This window comes from Salvelinus sp. IW2-2015, unplaced genomic scaffold, assembly GCF_002910315.2.
Source record: "Salvelinus sp. IW2-2015 unplaced genomic scaffold, ASM291031v2 Un_scaffold1530, whole genome shotgun sequence".
Lineage (NCBI taxonomy): Eukaryota > Metazoa > Chordata > Actinopteri > Salmoniformes > Salmonidae > Salvelinus > Salvelinus sp. IW2-2015.
In genome coordinates, this window is record NW_019942968.1 from 131987 (window position 1) to 137493 (window position 5507).

The 5507-nt window shown below is 42.5% G+C and overlaps 1 protein-coding gene across 1 annotated transcript in view; it reads right to left on the bottom strand.

The window, feature by feature from the left end:
* The window catches only part of LOC139024461 (netrin-G1-like), a 118828-nt gene extending 114211 nt beyond the window's left edge, over window positions 1-4617 (bottom strand). Inside the window, exon 1 of the mRNA XM_070439271.1 lies at window positions 4011-4617. The gene's annotated coding sequence lies outside the window, so the exon portion shown is untranslated. The remainder of the gene's footprint in view (window positions 1-4010) is intronic.
* Window positions 4618-5507: the final 890 nt, after the last annotated feature.

A 5507-nucleotide genomic window follows, 5' to 3' on the forward strand; every position in this document is an offset into this window, starting at 1 on the left:
TCTCTCTCTCTCTCTCTCTCTCTCTCTTCTCTCTCTCCGTCTCTCTATCTCTGCTTCCTCTCTCTCTCTCTCTCTCTCTCTCTCTCTTCTCTGCTCTCTCTCTCTCTCTCTCTCTCTCTCTCTCTCTCTCTCTCTCTCTCTCTCTCTCTCTCTCTCTCTCTCCTCTCCTCTCTCCCCCCCCACTCTTTCTCGTACTCCCTCCCCTTTCACACTCTCCTTCCTTCCTCCGTCCTCCCTCTTACAAGCTAGGGAAAATGCCACATGCACTTTGTGTGTGAGAGAGTGGCACTTTTGACAGGGTGACTCTTGAGAAGCCGTCTGTGTGGAGCTATGTGTGTTTGGAGCTCGGGGGGTCTTGTTACTGCAGCACCAATATAGAAGCATACTGCAGCACCACATATAGAAGCATTACTGGCAGCAGCCACATATAGAAAGCATTACTGCAGCACCACATATAGAAGCATACTGCCAGGCAAAAAGAGAGGTCTACACCGTCACTAGCACTCCTTGACCCCCTCCCTCCACTCACACATTCGTCCTTCTTCCTCCTTACCTCTCCCTCCCTCACATTCTGCACTCTTCCTCCTTACCATCTCCCTCCTCACATTCTCCTCTTCCTCCTTACCTCCTCCTCCTCACATCCCCTTTCCTTACTCCTTCACACTCCCTTCCTCCTTACCTCTCCCTCCCTCACATTCTCTTCCTCACTTACTCCTCCCCTTCATCTTCTCCTCTCTCCCTCCCTGCAACATTCTCCTCTTCCTCCTTACCTCTCCCTCGCCTTCAACATTCCTTCCCTCTTCCTCCTTAACTCTCCCATCCCCTCACATTCTTCCTCTTCCTCCTTACCTCTCAACTCTCTCACATTCTCCCGTCCTCCCTTCCTCCCTCCCTCACATTCTCCTCTTCCTCCTTACGCTCCCTCCCTCTCATTCTCTCTCTTCTCCTACTCTCCACTCTCTCACATTCCCCGTCCCCCCTCCTTCCTCCCTCCCTTCCTTCTCCCTCCCTCTTCAATCTCTCTCTTCCCAGCAAGGATAATATGGTAGCCATGCCTGGCTACTCCACAGGTCCATCTCCAGCTCTTAGGATAGGCCCAGCAAGGTAACCCACTGGAAATAGACAACATGTGTTGTAATCGTAATATGTGTGCATAATGGCTGATACTGTTATAATTAGCTTTATCAAAATCCATCAACAAGCAATGTTTAAATTAAAGCATCCACAGCTAAATAGTAAGGTAAATACAGTAGCAAGTGTTACTACTGACAACATGGCAAAGCTATGAGTGGGACTGAATTCGGACTATCGCTCTTACCAAATTTGATCAACATCATAATCTAAGGGTGAACATAATATTATTTAATATTAATTGTAAGGTGAATAATTCATTGTCAGGTATATATATGTATATATATACAAAGACACACATACATACACAGAGCATTCGGAAAGTATTCAGATCCCTTGACTTTTCCACATTTTGGTAGGTTACAACCTTATTCAAAAATGTATTCAATTCTTAGTTTTTTTTCTCATAACTCTACCCAATTTTTGCTAATTTATTAAAACTAGAAAACTGAAACATAACATTTACATAGGTATTCAGACCATTTACTCAACACTTTGTTGAAGCAGCTTTGGAGTCCTCTTGGGTATGARGCTACAAGCTTGTCACACCTGTATTTGGGGAGTTTCTCCATTCTTCTCTGCAGATCCTCGAAAAGCTCTGTCAGGTTGGATGGTGAGCGTTGCTGCACAGCTATTTTCAGGTCTCTCCATAGATGTTAGACCGTGTTAAAATCCGGGTTCTGGCTGGGCCAATCAAGGACATTCAGAGACCTGTCCTGATGCCACTCCTGCATTATCTTGGCTGTTTGCTTAGGGTCATTGTCCTGTTGGAAGGTGAAGCTTTGCCCCAGTCTGAGGCTCTGGAACAGGTTTTCATCAAAGAACTCTCTGTACTTTGCTTCTTTCATTTTTGCCTCGATCCTGACTAYTCTCCCAGTCCCTGCCAATAAAAAACATCCACACAGCATAAAGCTYCCACCACCATGCTTCACCGTAGGGATGGTGCCAGGTTTGGCATTCAGGCCAAAGAGTTCAATCTTGGTTTCATCAGACCAGAGAATCTTGTTTCTCATGGTCTGAGAATCCTTAGGTGCCTTTTGGCAAACTCCAAGTGGGCTGTCATGTGCCTTTTACAGAGGAGGGGCTTGCGTCTGGCTAATCTACCACAGAGGCCTGATTGGTGGAGTCCTGCAGAGATGGTTGTCTTTCTTGAAGATTCTCCCACCTCCACAGAGGAAATCTAGAGCTCTGTCAGAGTGACCATTGGGTTCTTGGTCACCTCCCTGACCAAGGCCATTCTCCCCCGATTGCTCAGTTTGGCTGGGCGGCCAGCTCTAGGAAGATGGTTCCAAACTTCTTCCATTTAAGAATGGTGGCCACTGTGTTCTTGGGGACCTTCAATGTTTCTGTTTTGGTACCCTTCCCCAGATCTGTGACTCGGCACAATCCTGTTTCTGAGATCTACAGACAATTCTTTCGACCTCATTGKTTGMTTTTTTCTCTGACATGCACTATCAACTGTGGGACCTTATATTGTCAGGTGTGTGCCTTTCCAAATCATGTCCAAACATAATAATTTACCACAGGTGTCCTTCAAGTTGTAGAAACATCTCAATGATGATCAATGGAAATAGGATGCACCTCAGCTCAATTTCGAGTCTCATAGCAAAGGGTTTGAATGCCTATGTAAATAATGTATTTCTGTCTTAAAATTTTAATATATTGTCTAAAATTTCGAAAAACCTGTTTTTGGTTTGTCATTATGGGGTATTGTGGGTAGATTGCTGTGATTATTTTGTTTATTAATACATTTTAGAATAAGGCTTTAACGTAACAAAAATTTGTAAAAAGTCAAGGGGTCTGAATACTTTCCGAAGGCATATTATATATAAACCTTACAATGAATAAAAGGAATAACTCTGAAAGTCCACATGTGAACATTGCAGCACTTGTTTTAAAAGTTATGTAAAATCAAATTACATAKAATGATTTACTACTACTAATAACAACAACTACAAACCAAAACATATTAACAAAGAAACCATGTAGGTAAGCCCATTATAACATCAAACGGAAATTAACTAGTATGCCATAAAATATATTATATGGAGTATAATGCAATAATGTGAACCAATCTCAACTGTATAATATACATACTCCTGACTCTTAGCCRGCATCTTCTCATCACCATTACTTTTTAACCACATCTAATCAAAGCCAAGTCAGAGGATAAACCTGGATTTGAAAAGCACAAGTAAAGCGAGGACAGAAAGGTGTTCTGAATACAACAACCACTCAAACATATCGCTATGCGTATCAGTACGACAGTCAATACAAGCACACTATCAACCCTTTAAAAAGGATGCAGGATAGATTGTCGTATCTTTTAAAAACCTTTCTATTTTGGTACCCCACTACCCGCACACGCACGTCTCGGGATTAAAATACAGCAGGCGTATGGATAGGACAGGGCTGAATAGAACATAAGAATGAATAGTATCTTTTCAGCGGCATTTCATAACATTGAATGATATATAATCTGGTAGGCTATACGTTTATGATGTATTAATACGGAATTGATTCCACAAGGGGGCGCTTCAACAAATCGCTATTCGCCTAAACTTTGCCAACAGTGCACCCGAGTCCAGTAATTCATGTTCTCATTACATGGAGGTCATTAAATGAGCATGGACGCGTTCAACTTCATTCGTATAGGCTACTGCATTGTCTGCCATGGCAAATTATTCCAAAGTTGTAGGTGGTTTGCCAACAAAACTTAAAGCTACAATTCCAAGAAGTATTGAAACATGAGTATTTCTGCTACCTTCACACAGCATACAATGTTTTAACGAAGACAACAATTTGAACGACTTCAACTTTAATTGTACAATGCAAAATAGACTTAGCTTTCTCTCATGTCCCCTCATATGCATACTTACATTTTGTAGGTTTGCCCTCAATTCACGGTGCACAGTCCAGTCTTTGTAAGTGTTCAACAAGTTCAACACTGACCACGGGAACTCCTTTCAAATGCGCGTGTTAATCTTACTGTGACGAGTTTGGCATAAACGGGATGCTAAAAATTGATGACCAAAGACTGAAAACAAGCTGAATGGAGCTTGAGGCAGCGATTGAATGGTCCCCCCGCGCACACGTAAATCTTCCTGGAATCGCTGTGCAAAGTGGAACATCTCTTTGGCGAAGAGAAACGGGATCAGAAGAGATTTTCTCCCACTTAAATACAAATTGACTGATCGCTGTTAGTGGGGTCTTAGATCAGCACAATCACAGAAAAAAAAGGTGAGTATTTTGACACTGGGCTATGTCCAGCTAGTCATCATTCCGCCATGTGCCATTCCATTATCGGTATTAGAACCGTGTCTGCAGGAGACACACAATTCCACTAGGAATTCCACTCGGACAATTCCACTAGGAAAAACTTTGGAGACCGCTCCGTTGTCTTTCATAAAATGTCCCTTTTATCTGTATCATTTCTTAGATCCACAGTCAATACGTTTGACTCCGGTGAGCGGATATCTGACTCTACCCCCCCTCTCTCTGGCTATGTACTACAGGCAATAAAAGGGGACATGAATCACAGCGCTGCCGAGATTATCCTCCAATGTGCCCGCGTCACGCATCCCTCGCGCATTACACATCACAGCGCATCGCTGCAAACTGCTCAGTGGAGATTGCGGGAAGGAGATAACGCACTTCGAGTCCATCAGATGAAACCGCTCACTCAGCCTAAATATTCTTCTAGAACTCAATATTTCCCCCCCCCAGCAGCGAGCCCTCTTTTAGGACCAGTCTGAGACTCAATGGGGTTGATGTAGCTAAACTTGGAGGACAAATGAGAGATCACTGTGAACCGTGGTTTSCTATACCTGCCACCACTTTAACAAGGACAGAGCAGAGCGATCTATATTAGATAAGCAATCTCTTCCAAATGCGAGCTAGTGATTGCAACCCTTACCTCTACCTCAATACTTGTGCGTTCTGCAGGGTCCTAAAGGGTGCAATTAATTTTGATAATTGTAATTATGATTCATATATTTTTGTTCGTTTTRTAACTATTTTGTTAATATATATTTTTTAACTCTCTTAAATTCAGTTGGTTTGGTTTAATGATATAGCCTAACTATTTAAATGTTAGGTAAACATTTCTCGCGTAATAGGCGCATTGGACATTGTGGTGATGTTTGTGATTGACTTGGAGATGCAGGAAATAACGAAATCAAATTTTTAAACACATAGGCCTATACCATGCCTAAATATGGTGCTCGTGAGCCCCTATATCTACCCGGGTTAAATGAATGGTTTGATAAGTGGAGTAGGCTATAGAGGTCTGTTAAATTAAGACAAGATGAGTAGAGGTCTGTTAAATTAAGACAAGATGAGTAGAGGTCTGTTAAATTAAGACAAGATGAGTAGAG